This window comes from Piliocolobus tephrosceles, chromosome 3 (genome assembly GCF_002776525.5).
Source record: "Piliocolobus tephrosceles isolate RC106 chromosome 3, ASM277652v3, whole genome shotgun sequence".
Taxonomy (NCBI): domain Eukaryota; kingdom Metazoa; phylum Chordata; class Mammalia; order Primates; family Cercopithecidae; genus Piliocolobus; species Piliocolobus tephrosceles.
In genome coordinates, this window is record NC_045436.1 from 132,425,255 (window position 1) to 132,441,653 (window position 16,399).

Below are 16,399 nucleotides of genomic sequence, written 5' to 3' on the forward strand. Positions count from 1 at the left end.
GAGACAATGTCAATACAATGTGAGGATTGAATAGCAGAAGGACAGCTGGAAATTGACTTAGCTCTGAAAATTTTGAATCTCATCCAGCAGAGGGAAAAGCTCAGGAGCAACCTAACTACTCTGTAGAAACCTCAAAAGGCCCAGGCGACACCAGGTAACTCTGGAAGTGGAAATGAAGTGGGGCTAAAAGCAGCAGGATTGTCTTTGGTGGAGTGTTTCCCACCGTCTTTTGCTGTAGAGAATCATGAGCTGGTTCCATGCAGTTTCACCTTAGGCAGGGGTGGATGCTTTCCTTCCCCACCTTCATGACTTCTGCAGGTGCCCCCAGCAGGAACGATCCACGGCAGGCTGAGCAAACTCTCTGGGCACAGACAGGCATTATTCATGCCGGACATCAACAAGCTCTCTTCTGGCCGCTATCTTTGTGGTCTTCTCTAGGGAGCAAAAAGAAAGACAGATGACAACGCCCCTAGACACTGTGATAGAAATGCACAGGCTAACTTGTCTCCCCAGACTAACCTGTCTTCCAGCAGCTCCTTGGCATTTGCTTGCTCAGGGTGTAGGGTGTGAAAGGCAGGAATTTCCTGGGCCAGAGCTGATTCCATCAGTGCATGGCCCAGCCGATTCCATCCTGACTTACACTGATTCCATCAGTGTATCTGGTCCCTTCCCTACTTTTCCTCCTTGTATTAGTTTCCTCAAGCTGCTGTTAACAATGATCACAAATGGGCCAAGCACAATGGTTCACACCTGGAATCCCAGCAGTTTGGGAGGCTGAGGTGGGAGGACTGCTTAAGCCCAAGAGTTCGAGACCAGCCTGGGCAATAAAATAGGAACCTGTCTCTACAAAATAAAAAAGAATTAGCCAGGTGTGGTGACACATGCCTGTAGTCCCAGCTACTCAGGAGGCTTAGGCAGGAGGAGAGCTTGAGCCCAGGAGGTTGAGGCTGCAGTGAGCTGTGATCAAGCCACTGCACCCCACCCTGAGTGACAGAGTAAGACCTTGTCTCAGAAAAGAGAAAAAAAAAAAATCACAAACTAGGCATCTTAATGCAACAGAAATGCATCTTGTCACAGTTCTGGAGGCCAGATTCCACAATCGAGGTGTCATCAGGCTGCACTCCCTCTCCGGGCTCTGGGGGAGGAGACTTCCTTGCCTCTTTCAGCTTCTGGCAGCTATTAGCAATCCTCAGCTTGCTTGGCATGTGACCCCATCACTCTGATCTGTGCCTTTGTCTCCATGTTGCCTTCTTGTCTGTATGCCAAATCTCCTCTATATGTCTCTGATAAGGGCACTCGTCAGTGGATTTAGGGCCCACAGGGATAATCCAGATCATCTGGATTATCCTTGTAACAAGACCCTTAATTGTATCTGCAGAGATCCTTTTTCCAGGTAAAGTAACATTTGTAGGTTCCAGAGATTAGGACGTGGACATATCTCTTGGGGGACCATTGTTCAGCTCAGCACACTCGCCTAGGTCTTGATATTCTTATGTAGTCAGGGGGAGCAGGAAGACAAAACCCTTACACTTGCATAAAGGTTTTTCATCTTTTGTTTTCTTCTCTCCTTCCCTTCTTTCTCCACCTCTCTTCTTCTCTCCTTTCCCTGCCTCCCTTCCTCCCTCCTTCCTTCCTCCCTCCTTCCTTCCTTCCTCCCTCCTTCCTTCCTTCCTTCCTTCCTTCCTTCCTTCCTTCCTTCCTTCCTTCCTTCCTTCCTGTTCTTCATTTTTCCCTCCCTCCTCTCTTGCTTTTTCATTTCACTTAAAAGCTAAGAATTTCCCATCTTTGTTTATCTGTTTAGTTTGTGGCTAGGATTGGAGAAAGGATGGAAAGGCTGTCCAAGTAAAAGGGAAATAATTCAATGAGTGTAAAAGCATTACTTTGCTACCGCTGTACAATGAAATAGAGTACTGTGGCAAAATATGAAATATTGTCTTATTCGAAGTGAAATTACAAGACTGGCCAGTAAGACAAATATCACATATTATCAAATACATATTTTTATACACAAGTCACATTCTGAGTGACTAGATGCCCACTTCCAAGAGGCATAAAGAAATTGCAACCGATTAAATAGCAGAATCACATCTTCTGCCACGATTTCACTGGTGGGCATAAAGTTAAAAAGTAGGCAAAGGGCTGGGTTCAGTGGCTCACACCTGTAATCACAGTACTTTGGGAAGCCGAGGCAGGCAGATCACTTGAGGTCAGGAGTTTGAGACCAGCCTGGCTAACATGGTGAAACCCCATCTCTACTAAAAATACAAAATAATTAGCTGGGCATGGTGGTGCATGCCTGTAAACCCAGCTACCTGGGAAGGGAAGCTGAGGTGGGAGGATCGTTGGAACCCAGAAGGTGAAAGTTGCAATGAACCGTGATTGCACCACTGCCCTTCAACCTGGGCAACAGAACGAGACACTGACAAAAAAAAAAAAAGAAGACAAAGATTCCCAAATTATTCAAATTATGTTTTTCCTGTCTTCTCATTTTTATGTTTCTCAGCTGGGAGCATTTTGTTGAACTTGTGTAAGTAAATGCTTATGTGATAGAACTCCATTATATATTGTGATGGATTGACTTGTGTCTGCCCCAAAATTAATAGGTTAAAGTTCTATCTCTAAATACCTCAGAATATCACCTCATTTGGAAATAAGGTCATTGCAGATTTATTTGTTAAGATGAGGTCATACTGGAGTAGAGTGGGCTCCTAATCCAATATGACTGGTATCCTTACAAAAAGGACACCATGTGAAGAGATAGAGAGAAGATCATGCAAACACAGGGAGAATGTCATCTACTAGGAATGCCAACATTGCCAGCAACCCACCAGAAGCCAGGAGAAAGGCATGGAACAGATTCTCCCTCACAGCCCTCAGAAAGAATCACCCCTGATAACACATTGATCTCCGACCTCAAGCCTCCAGAAATGTATTGTGAAACAATACATTGGTTAAGCCGCCCTGGCAATCTGACACATATGTGTTTAAGTACCACTTAAGGCCACAGAATAAATATCTTAGGAATTCAGAAAAGAAAAAAACGCTCTGAAGACCTTCAGAGAAAGGTCTGAGCTACTTCTCAGTTTTATGGAGTAGATAAGACTTGGAGTTGGACCTTGAAATGACTAGAACTTGGATGCATAAAGAAGAAGCAAGAGATGTGGGGTGGAAGAAAGGGAGGAGAGGAGATAACAGGATGGGAAAATTGACGGGGAAGAATGTTTTTCTCAATAATAAATACAGCCATCTGATGGGGCCAGGAACAAGAGGAATGGCATAGATAATGACAAGACTGGAAATAAAAAGTGAAGTCAGATGACTAAAGGACCCACCAAATATTAGATTTCAGAGCTTGAATTTTATCCAATATGTAATGGAGAATTATTGACCTTTTAAAGCTGGAAAATCACATGATGAAATTAGTTTGCGGGAAATAGATCTGGGTAGTAGAAGGATGGAATGGTGAATGGTGACTGGTGCAGAAAACAATGTGATCTATAGGGACAAGAGTCAGAAGATTGTTTTAATAACATGATAAAGGTCTGAAGGAAATGTGTGAAATATTACAAAGGAAGAATGGACAGGGCTTAGTGAGGGAAGGGTCTCTGTGAGTGGAGGGGAAGGAATCCAGATAAACATCAAGGTTTTGAGTTTCAGAGACTGAAGACCCTGAGATGGCATAATCAGGAAGCCATCTTGGTGTGGCAGAGGGACTGGATAGGAACAGGGGACCAATAGTAAGTTTGGTTTGTGATATAAGGGGCTGAAAGGAGTATAACAGCAATGTCTGGGATATAGTTGGGTGTGTGCACATAATATGTAAGAGAAACTTAACAGAGAGAAATTGAAGTTCCTTTTTTTTAGGTTTCTTCTTTGTATTTTTAAGACAGAGTCTGTGTATTTGGATGTTGTTTACTGTAGTCACCGATGATCCTGCTTCTCCCATTAGACTGTGAGCTCTTTAAGGGGTGAAACAGCTTCTTTGTACCCATAACCCAAGCAGACTATCTTGTTCTTAATAGGAGATCAGGAAATGTGAATTGAATTGAATCGTGCTGCACTGAAGTGAATGAATCAAGCCTTCTGACACTAAGCCCAGTATTCTCTCCAGTATAACACAGTTGCTTCCCTGTAGTGACTAGGCCAGAGATGGATCTAAAATGTCACTGTTACTGCCAGCTAATTCAGGGTCTTTTATTTAAGCAGCAGGGACTCAATTTCCCTATTCCACAGGTGTATGGTTTGACTGGCAACTTGATTACTTGTCAGGTAAAGATAATGGTTACAATAGTTCCAGCCTGTCTGGAGCCTTGTAGTGGAGCCTCTTTAGTACCTTGGCTACAAAAGAAACTCAAGCTGTGTAAATGATCAGATGTTATGAGAAGCTATTCTTTAGTAGCAGAGACACTGGAAAATTGTATCAAGAAAGCGTCCCTTTTAAGAGCAGAGTGCTGAAGCATCTTGATGATGTAGCAGTTTGTGTGTCTACAATGACATCAGACATTTTCATTTCATAATGATAGCACAAGGAATTATACCTTTTAATCACTTTTTGGTGTCAGTAAGAAATAGAGATAGAGATTCACAGCCTCTGTATGAATGAAATACTTGATAAACACTGCTATATTAAAAACAACAGACTGGGCATGGTGTCAGAGGCATGTAATATCAGCATTTTGGGAGGCCAAGACGGGTAGATTGCTTGAGCCCCGACACAAGCCTGGGCAACATAGAGAGATTCCATCCCTACATTAAATACAAAAATTAATAAGGTTGGTGCAAAAGTAATTGCTGTTTTGCTATTTTAATGGCAAAAATCGCAATTACTTTTGCACCAATCTAATAGCTATGTGCAGGTTCTTGGGAGGCTGAGGTGGGAGGATCACCTGACCCTGGGGAGGTTGAGGCTACAGTGAGCCAGGATTGTGCCACTGCGCTTCAGCCTGGGCAATAGAGTGTGACCCTATGTAAAAAAATAAAATCAATAATAAAATTAGAACAACAAATCTACTTCACGTCAAAAGGTCTATGATCAAAAGACAAAGAATAAACCAGAAAATATTTACAACTAATATCATAAACCTAATATAGAAAGAGATCCTATAAATTGACAGTAAAATGACTAACAAATAGTAGAACAAATTAGAAAAGCAATTTAACAGTAGGCACAAGTATGAAAATATAATTTGCCAAATGGTTCTTTACCATAGGAAGAGACTCAAACTCACTGGAAATAAGAGGCATATAAATGAAAACTAAGTGAGATGTGAAGGGTGAGTAGGTAGCCAAGTGAAAGAAGGATGGAGACAGACAAGAAGCTAAGAGACTAATAAACTAATCATAGCCATTGTGTATTACTGGGTTCTAGTGAGTGCTGCTTTACACAATTCATGTTTTACAAGTACTATTTCATTTAATCTCCATAATAAGCCTAAAAGTAGAGGTTACAGATGGGATTAAGTAATTTACCAAAAATCACAAAGTAAATCATAGAGCCTTGACTTGAACTCTGGAAGTTAAAACAACTCTGAGAATATAGCAGACTGCCAAGAAAGGGAGCTCCATAGGACAATGACCAAAAATGAAAATATTCAGACAAAGATCAATTAAACATTGTGGAGACATAGAGTTGCCAGAGTCCCAAAAGTTCAATTAGACCAACCTCCAACATAGAACACAGACCTCCTCTGCAACCTCTCCAACAGATGGCCATCCCAGCTGCCACCTAAACACATCCAATGACAAAAGAGAGCTCTCTACTTGTTAAAGCAGCTCATTGCATTGCTGAACGTCTTTGTTGGAAAAATTCTTCTTTATATGAAGCCAAAATCTGTCTCTCCATAAGTATGAGCAATTTGTTCCAAGCAATCAAAAGAAAATGAATTTTTTCTCTTATGCATGTGATAATTCTTCAGAATAAACCCAGATCCTTCCATTTTTGCTCACTTGACATGGTCTCCAAGACCATCCCTTATCTGGCTAACTCCTCTGGAGTAGAAACACTCTAGTTTCTCAGTTTTCTTATTAAAATGTATTCTCAGAAATGATTGTGTTAGATTATGGCAGAGTATTGAGATATACTTATTTCTTTTAATATGCCTGCACAGCACACTCAGTGTATATCAGTCTATTACTGTAATCGCCCAATGGGTTCTTCCTGTTCACTGCACAGGCAAAACCAATTCACTGAGACCAGGGTGTTGCAGTAAAGAAAGAGTTCACATAATGCAAGGCAGCTGAGTGAAGGACTGCAGTTATCACTCAAATCAGTCTCTCTCTGAGAGAACTCAGAGGCTAGGATTTTTATGGAAAATTTCATGGGCAAGGGCCTAGGGAATTGGTGCTGCTGATTGGTTGGGGACAAAGTCATAGGGGTGTGGAAACAGTCCTCATGTGCTGATTCTGCCTCTGAGTGGGGGCCACAAGACCAGCTGAGTAATAATTCATGGGTCTGCAAATGTCCGTCTGTGACAGATTGGATTAAGAAAACGTGGCACATATACACCATGGAATATTATGCAGCCATAAAAAAGTACGAGTTTGCGTCCTTTGTAGGGACATGGATGCAGCTGGAAACCATCATTCTTAGCAAACTATCACAAGAACACAAAACCAAACACCGCATATTCTCACTCATAGGTGGGAACTGAACAATGGCATCACTTGGACTCGGGAAGGGGAACATCACACATTGGGGCCTATCATGGGGAGGGGGAAGGGGGGAGGGGGGAGGGATTGCACTGGGAGTTATACCTGATATAAATGACAAATTGATGGGTGCTGATGAGTTGATGGGTGCAGCACACCAACATGGCACAAGTATACATATGTAACAAACCTGCACGTTATGCACATGTACCCTAGAACTTAAAGTATAATAAAAAATAAAAAATAAAAAAAGAAATTCATGGGTCTGAGTGGGGTCATTTGGTTTGCAGAATGCAAAAGTCTGAGAAATATCTCAAAAGACCAATCTTAAATAGTGATGTTATCTATAGGAGCAAACGGGGAAGTGACAAATCTTCTGACCTCTGGCCACATGACTCCTGAACAGTAAGGGATTATAGAAACTCTGTCTATAATTTAGCAGAATGTAGGCCCTTCCCAAAATTCTAATCTTGTGGCCTTTCATTAGTCTTATAAAGGCAGTTTCAGCCCCCCAACAAGGAGGGAATCAGTTTTAGAAGGGACTATTATCATCCTTGTTTCATAGTTAAGCTGTAAACTAAATTCATCGCATGGTTAGCCTTACCTATGCCCAGGAGTGAGTGAGTACAGCTAGCCCATGCGTCTAGAAGCAAGATAGAGTCAGCCATGCTAAATTTCTCTTGCTGTCATAGTCATTGTAAGGGCAGTTTCAGTATTACATTAACCTTTTTAGCATAAGAATCACATATGTTCTGGTGAAGAACTGTTACTGGAAAGGGGTCCCGATCAAAACCCCAAGAGAGGGTTCTTGGGTCTCATGCAAGAAAGAATTCAGGGTGAGTCCACAGAGTAAAGTGAAGTCAGGTTTATTGAGAAAGTAGAGGAATAAAAGAATGGCTACTCCATAGGCAGAGCAGGCCCAAGGGCTGCAGGTTGCCCATTTTTCTGGTTATTTCTAGATTATATGCTAAACAAGGGGTGGATTATTCATGCCTCCCCTTTTTAAATCATGTAGGGTAACTTCCTGATGTTGCTGTGGCATTTGTAAACTGTCACAACACTGGTGGGAGTGTAGCAGTGAGGACTACCAGAGGTCACTCTTGTGGTCATCTTGGTTTTGGTGGTTTTTGGCTCGCTTCTTTACTGCAACCTGTTTTATCAGCAAGGTCTTTATGACCTGTATTTTCTGCTGACCTCCGATTTTATCCTGTGACTTACATGCCTGAATCATCTGGGAATGCAGGCCAGTAGGTTTCAGCCTCATTTTACCCAGTTCCTATTTAAGATGGAGTTGTTCTGGTTCACAAACCTCTGACAGAACCATGCACAGTCCTCTTTCAATGGCTGATAGGTTTTTAATACCTGTATTTATTTATGTTATCCTGAATGCAAATATAAAGTTTCTGGATCAAAGTTATTATAATTCATGTCAAAAACTATCAGTTCCCTTGCCCCAACCCCTAGAGTGATATGATGAAAGCCAGATGTCATCTTATATGTACTAGGTTCTATACTGCAGGAGAGAAAGCCTCCCTCAAAATTATGAATCTGAGAGCTTATATATGAGAGGGTCAGCTTTCTCTTTTCCCCTTCTGAGAAAGGGAGAGAAACCTTTGCTTTCTAGTGTACACCAATTTTCCTGGGGAAGAAAAGGGACGGGTCTGGGCTTCTTACCTTTTGGAATGCAAATAAGTGTCTCGTGGGAAGATAAGAGAAGTTTCTCCTGGTTTACAACTCTTGGGATGTTTTCTTGGTTGCAGGTTTTACCCCCTCCCACCCTGCTCCTCTGAAGCGTAAACACAGACCTCTGGGGAGACAAATCTCTCCAGAGTTACCTCATTAACTATTCAGTCATAGTCATAATTTAACTTCTAAGCCTTGTTCTTTAATCTAGACTCCAGAAAAACTTGCTCAGAAAGTCCTAACTGTGCGGAAAGATGAAAATACTCACTTGTTGACTTGGGCTTGATACTGGTCTATTTCCTAGGTCCAGAGTGACTTGCCCACTTGTTTCCTGTCTCTCTCTCTCTCATCTCTCTCTCTTTCTCTCTCTCTCTCTCTCTCAAGGGAGGGGGATCCCCAAAGAACCCACAGCAAAAAAGACAGAGTCAGGTTTAAACACCTGGTAGGGCCAGACGGCAGAGCCTGGATCATAGCAATACTGGTCAAGTGAGAGCTCTCCTTCTTTCTTTCCCTCCATCAGTAATTCAGAGAGGGGAAGAATGGAAGTGGACATGATGAGAGTAAAGAACATGACCGTGACCACCTCCCTTTTCTTCTCTGCTGGCAGCAGTCCCGAGCTGGAGAAGGATGAGAATATTGATTATAAGCTGTGTTTAAAGATTTGGTTATAAAATGGAATTAGATATTTTAATTACTGATAAAGGACTTGCTTTACAACAGAGAGACCAGAAAAGTCACGGATTTTGCCTGAGTTATTATCCAGGAGCAAGGGGAAGAATTGGATGTGAGGATATAAAATTTATGTTTTGAGCCATTCTGAGTGAAACAATACTTGTCAAAGGCGTTCGAAGCAGAGCAACCCCATTTTGAACAGGGATTGAGGAAAATAAGGCTGAGACCTACTGGGCTGCATTCACAGCAGGCTGGGTATTCTACGTCACAGGGTGAGATGGGAGGTTGGCACAAGATACAAGTCACAAAGACTCTGCTGATACAATAGTTTGCAGTAAAGAAGCCAGCTGAATCCCACCAAAACCAAGATAGCAATGAGAATGACCTCTGATGATCTTTACTGCTCATGATATGCTAATTAGAATACATTAGCATGCTAAAAGACATTCTCACCAGCATCAGTTTACAAATGCCATGGCAATGTTAGGCATTTTACAAATTGACAGTTTACAAATGCCATGGCAATGTTAGGAAGTCATCCCATATGGTCTGAAAAGGGGAGGAACCCTTGGTTCCAGGAATTGCCTACCCTTTTCCTGGAAAACTAATGAATAATCCACCCCTTGTTTACCATATGATCAAGAAGGAACTAACAATAAGTACAAGCAGCTGAGCAGCCCATGGCACTGCTCTGCCTATAGAGTAGCCGTTCTTTATTCCTTTACTTTCTTAATAAACTTGCATTTGCTTTACTCTATGGATTTGCCTCAAATTCTTTCTTGCATGAGATCCAAGAACCCTGTCTTGGGTCTGGATTGGGACCCCTTTCCGGTAACATGCTATCTAAACCTTGCACATAAATAGAGTATATTTATTTTCCTTTTTAAGGGAAAAATGCATCAGAAGAGGAATATTCTGATACACAGACAGGGCCTGTTTCACCTCTCTTTCTAACACTCCAAAATTGGATGCTAATAAACAGAACTTTCAGAAATATTCTCTACAGATGCCTGAAGCATCCAAGAGGTAGTACAGATGTATTAAAATATTCAAGAAGAGTTGGATAAATCAATGGATGCCAAATAGAGAATGGGATTTTTAGAGAATCTGGTCATACTTCAAGGAATGCTCTTAATTTTCCACTTGACAAAATGGGATCAACCACACTCCCTTGCTCCAACCCTCAGCAAATGTGCAGAGGTTTCACTGGGAAGACCAGATCCCAGGCTGGGTGCTCCATGGGTCCGATCCAATAAAGCAATTACTTTTGCAGCCTAGAGGTCCCATAGCACCCTATGCTTCTTTTCATAGCATTTAACAATCTGTATTGTCATTGATTTTTAAATTTATTTAGCAGGATTGTGAATTCAACTCACATCGCATCTCAGGAGTATGGAGACATTGTATAGTCCCTTTGTTAATGAGTCCAGCTTTCTTCCTTGAATCCCACCTGCTGGTGAGGAGTAAAAACAATTAACTTTTAAATCCTTACTTGTTTAAACTTAATCTGATCTACTCACTTAGAAATCCCTTAAGTGAAGTTAGTCTGTGTAGGAAAAGAAAAGTTCAGCTGTCAGATTTCTCACCTTTTCAGCCCCAAGATGTTGACTAGGTATTTTGTATGTGGGGAGGAATGGGGTTGCCTGACCCGGAGGTCTTGGGAACAGTGCCCTCCACCTTGTCGACTCTTATTCCCCTGGTAGCTCTCAGCATGGCTGGCAATGCAGCTGATGTCTGGGGCTGGAGCGATTCCTTATCAACTCTCTCTGATGATCCTCTCTGACTCCCTCGGCTTCCCCTGGGTCCTCCCTGCAGGACACCTCTGACTTCTGACTGTGACTCCCGTTTAGTCCTGGCCCACCTGGTAGTCCTTCACCCGCCTCACCTGCACTATGGATCCCAGCCAGATTCTCATAGACTTCTGGTCACAGGGCCCCCTGTGGAAACTTTAGAAGACTCTAAAATTAAACCTCATAACCTCCCCCTACTTGGCCATGCTGGCCCCACTAGAGTTGAGATGAGGTAGCCTGCAGTAAAGTCTCTTCTCAGTGTCTCAGATGGGGAGCTGGGGAGAACGATGCCCTTTTGTCCTTGGTGTTTCCCCCAGTCACCTCTTGCACAGTCAGGACACACATCTGACTGAGTTGCTTCTTTGTCTCTGTCCCTGGCTCTGTCTGTCTCTTCTTTTCCTTCCCCCAATTCTGGGACAGAAGAGGAAAGACTTCCTCCCTTCTCTTCCTCTGTAACCCATCACTCTTCTACTTAGAGGAGTTAAACCCATGGCCCTGCTGCTCTCCCTATAACAGGAGGGTGTCTTCTCTGCAGTATGAGACAATGCTCTGAGCTAAGTCTCCAGGCTCAGTGCGATGGTTAATTTTATGTGTTGACTTGACTGGGCTGAGAATGCCCAGATAGCTGGTGAAACATTATTTCCGGGTGTGTCTGTGAGGGTGTTTCTGGAAGAGAGTAACATTTGAATAGGTAGACAAGATCGACCCTCACTAATGTGGGTGTCATCACGCAATTCACTGAGGGCCTGAATAGAATGAAAAGGTTGAGGAAGGGCAAATCCTCTCTCTTCTTGAGCTGGGACATTCATCTTCTTCTGCCCTTCGCATTGAAGTGCCCAGTTCTGGGGCCTTCAGACTCAGACTGAATCACACCACCAGCTTTCCTGGTTTTCTAGCTTGCAGATGGCAGATGGTGGGACTTCTGGGCCTCCATAATTACATGAGCCAATTCTCATATGTATCTATAGTGTGTACAATATATGTGGGAAATATATGAATGTAAGTATACATATGAGAGATGTGTGTGTGTGTGTGTGTGTGTGTGTATCCTATTGGTTCCATTCCTCTGGAGAACCTTGATTAATACACTTGGTTTCTAATAGATAGGGGATGAAGGTTAATAAAATAATTTGAAAAGTCCTCTCCTAATACAATAGCTTGAGGCCAGGTGCGGTGGCTCACCCCTGTAATTCCAGCACTTTGGGAGGTCAAGGTGGAAGGATCACTTGAGCCCAGAAGTTCAAGACAAACCTGAGCAACTTAGTGAGACCTCATATCTACCCCTCCTCAAAAAAAAAAAAAAAAAAAAAAAAAATTAGCTGGGCATGGTGGCACATACCTGTAGTTCCCACTAGTGAGGAGGCTGAGGATCCATTGAGCCCAGGAGGTTGAGGTTTCAGTGAACCATTATTCTGTCATTTCACTCCAGCATGGGTGACAGAGTGAGACTCTGTCTAAAAAAAAAAGAAAAAAGAAAAAAAAATTATAGTTGCCTGGTTTTTAAGGCTACCGTTTGGTTGCACAATTTTATTTTGAAGGTCAGAAATTGAATATTAATTCTGTCTCTTTGCATTGCATGTAAATTGCTTAAAAGAGTGACAGGGACACAGTAAGTGACAAATGTTGTTATTGTATAACAAATTAGTTAATCTCCTTCTGAGGCTGGTTAGTGTCTTGGGCCCACTAAGAAAAATATGTTCCAGCAAAAGCAAAAGAGAAAAATCATATTAATAATTTCTGAGATATCAACCTCATTAATATTTCCGTTTTACCATATTTCAAAATTATCAACTCATATATGCTAGGAGAGAAATTCAAACAATATACAAGTGTCGCAATTGCAAAGTAAAAGTCCTTGCTTAACTTTGTGTTTTTTATTTTTTGAGATAGAGTCTTGCTCTGTTGCCCAGGCTGAAGTGCAGTGGTGGGATCTCAGCTCGTTGCAACCTCTGCCTCCTAAGATCAAGCGATTCTCATGCCTCAGCCTCCTGAGTAGCTGGGATTACAGGCATGCACCACCACACCTCACTAATTTTTGCATTGTTAGTAGAGATGGGGTTTCGCCATGTTGGCCAGGCTGGTCTTGAACTCCTGACCTCAAGTGATCAGCCTGCCTCAGCCTCCCAAAGTGCTAGGATTACAGGTGTGAGCCACCATGCTTGGCCCCTCACTTAACTTTGAACATTTTCCCTGTTCTGGCCCCCATTTTACTCTTTTCCTTAAAGATGAAAACTAAATATTTTCGTTGAATTTTTTCAGTCATCCGTCTCCTCCATTACACTATGAATTTTTGAAGTAAGTAACCTAAAGAGGTAGTTCCATAAGCCATCAATAAATATTTGATGAATGAATAAATTATTGAATAGTTACTGGACACAATTATCAAGTAATACAGAGTAAATTAAGTATCTTTTAAAAAATATGCTGTTATATAAACTTGCTGGGATGCCTAGTTATTTTTTTAGCTTTCTTGATAGGATTATATCTGATTAAAATTGTTTAAATAGAACTGATATTAAATTGTGAGGGTTTATTTTTAATTAATTAATTTATTTATTTTTGGGGATAGGGTCTTGCTCTGTCACTCAGGCTGGCGTGCAGTGGCACAATCACAGCTCATTGCAGCCTTGATTTCTCCAGCTCAAGTGTTCCTCCCACCTCAGCTTCTTGAGTAGCTGGGACCATAGGCGCGCCTGCCGCCAGGCCCGGCTAATTAAACAATTTTTTTTTTTTTGGTAGAAATGAGGTCTTATTATGCTGCCCAGGCTGATCTTGAACTCCTGGGCTCAAGCAATCCTCCCGCCTCAGCCTCCTAAAGTGCTGGGATTACAGGTGTGAGCCACTGTGCCTGGTCTATGAGGCTTTATTTACAGGTTTCTTTTAATTGCTTCCTATAAAAGTGCTTCATATATAAGTGACCTTACACTGAGTAATAGAATGAGGATAGATGATGACAAGGCATTTTATCATGACTTTCCTGTTTTCGTGTGACTGATACCATAGCAGGAATGTTCAAAGCTTTCATGTCTTATTTTATTTTTGATGTGTCATAAAGCATAGCCAATACAGCTCTGCTCTTTAATGTGATAGAGTAACATGGAATGCAGTAGTGATTGATCAATTGGATTTGTCAGTGTCTTAAAGAGTAGTAATATGATTCTTTTTTAAATTAAAGAAGACATAACTGATTGACAAGCTGATTAAAATGATGATGAGACAGGCCAATCCAGTGAACCGACTGTTGGCATAGACTTAAGAAACAGGATCCAGTTTATGTCTAGTTTCCAGGATTGGTGAGCAGGGCTCTTTCCAAGGTCGTTTTGGAGTATTCTAAACCAGTTTCTTGGAGGGTTGGTTGAAGATAAAAGCCCTTCTTCTCTGCTGTATCCCAAGCAGGCAGGTAGCAAATGTCTTTGCTTGGTGACAGGGCCAGGGAAGCACAGCTGAAGTCAGAGAAGCCAGGGCTGGAATTGTGGCTGCATTACTTGTTAGCCATGTGGCTTGGAAAACTGCTTACATGGGCAGCTGACCTCCCTTAGTGTGCTTGTTGTGAAAATTAAACCAGACAATACATTCTGACTGCAGTGCTTGGTACACGGTGCTCTGGGATAATCACAAATGACTATCCATTTGGAAACAAGGCTCTGTTTCTAACCAGTATATGTTTGGGTTGCTACATATGGGAAGGAGCAAATCTTCACTTCCTGCTTCCACATCCACGGTCATCTAAACCAGCTCAAAAAATCTAAACCAACTGTCGTCCTTTTCCCCTTCGCTATCTCGGAGGTGGAGCAGGGAGGCTATGGTGTGGCAGCTACAGTGGTAGCAGAAGTGGAAGCTGTGGATTGCAGCAGTAGTGATGTCATCTTGAAGCCAAAAGTTCAGTGATGGCCCTTTGACTTCTGGCCCTCTAGCACTTCCACTGATTTTGTAAGCACATAATTTCATGAATTTATTATTATTATTATTATTATTATTATTATGGAGACAGAGTCTTTCTCTGTCAGCCAGGCTGGAGTGGAGCAGCATGATCACAGCTCACTGCAACCCTGACCTCCTGGGCTCAAGCAATCCTCCCATCTCAGCCTCCTGAGTAGCTGGTATTACAGATGGGCACCACCATGCCCGTCATTTTTTTTTTTTTTTTTTTTTTGTAGTTTTAGTAGAAATGGAGTTTCGCCATGTTGCCCAGGCTGGTCTCAAACTCCTGTGCTTAAGCAATCTGCCTGCCTCAGCCTCCCAAAGTGCTGGGATTACAGGTGTGAGCCACCTTGCTCAGCATAAATTCTTCTTCAAATACCTAGAATGCTTTTGATTTTCTTCACTGAACTCTGACAGATACATGTGCTCAAGGTCATTTAAATAAAATCCTGGCTTTGACTCTGGGTACCAATCTGGGTTACTACTGTTCTTTTCTTTGTTTTTTGTTTGTTTGTTCGTTTGTTTTTTTGAGACAGAGTCTATGTCACCAGGCTGGAGAGAAGTGGTGTGATCTCGGCTCACTGCAACCTCTGACTCCCTGGTTCTAGTAATTCTCCTGCCTCAGCCTCCTGAGTAGCTCGGATTACAGGCACGTGCCACCACACCCAGCGAATTTTTGTATTTTTAGTAGCCACGGGGTTCACCATGTTGGCCAGGATGGTCTCCATCTCCTGACCTCATGAGCCGCCCACCTCAGCCTCCCAAAGTGCTGGCAAAACTGTTCTTTTCTTCATGATCAAGCTTCTGGGAAGAGCGGTTCCTTAATACCTAAAGCTTCCTATGCACTTAATTCTACCACAATCAGGCTTTCTCTCTGCTACTGAAGCACTGATATGTCTTGACCAAGGTCAGCAATGACCAACCAAATGCCAATTTTAGTGGATTCTTTCCATCCTTGTCTTATTTAACCACTATTAGACACTGTGGATCACACCTTTCTTTCTGGAACATGCTCTTCTCTTGGTCCCTGTAACACAATCTCTCCCGACTACCTCTTATATCTTTGGCCACTGTTGGTCAACCTCCATTGTGAGCTCCTTATCCTCTCTAAATTTTGGCACTCCTCAGAGTTCCAGCTTCAGAGCTCTTCTCTTCTGAGTATAATACACTGAGCAATCCAATAGACTTCTGTGAATTCTGCTACTGTCGCTATGGTAATGACTCTCAAATCTCTACCCCTCTGCTATATACAAATCCTTCATGCTCTGGGCACTGTAGACTCTCTCCTCTCTACCCCTCTGCCTCCAAATATGTTGAATTTTGAAAACGTCTTGCCAGGTGCTTTCATTCTCCCATGCCTTAACTTATATGGCTCTTTCTCCCTTGTTATTTCTCCCCCACACCCAAATTTTCCTTAACTATAAAAACACTTGCTTGTTAGACAGTGTTTTCTTAGATAAAATACCAAGAGCATAAGCTGACAAAAGAAAAAAATAGATGAATTGGGCTCCATCAAAACTAAAATATTTTATGCTACAAACAATAACATCAAAAAAGTGAAAACCTTTTCTGCAGAATAGGAAAAATTTTCTGCAAATTATATATCTGAAGAGGGACTTAAATTCAGGATATGCTGAAGAAGAATGCTGACAACTTGATAATAAAGAAATAATCCAATTTTAAAA

The 16,399-nt window shown here is 42.1% G+C and overlaps 1 protein-coding gene and 1 long non-coding RNA gene across 3 annotated transcripts in view; both read right to left on the reverse strand.

Annotated features, from left to right (window-relative positions):
• On the reverse strand, positions 1 to 12,183 carry LOC113219790. The gene is made up of 3 exons (XR_003306804.2): positions 12,133 to 12,183; positions 10,380 to 10,456; positions 1 to 434 (listed from the first exon to the last, which is right to left on the reverse strand). It is a non-coding gene; the product is annotated as an uncharacterized LOC113219790 (long non-coding RNA).
• Positions 12,184 to 12,205: 22 nt separating this feature from the next.
• The window catches only part of EXOC1 (exocyst complex component 1), a 71,051-nt gene continuing 66,857 nt past the window's right edge, over positions 12,206 to 16,399 (reverse strand). Inside the window, exon 22 of one of the 2 annotated variants that reach the window (XM_026447657.1) lies at positions 12,206 to 12,247. The gene's annotated coding sequence lies outside the window, so the exon portion shown is untranslated. The remainder of the gene's footprint in view (positions 12,248 to 16,399) is intronic. The other variant, XM_026447655.1, reaches the window with a different exon arrangement.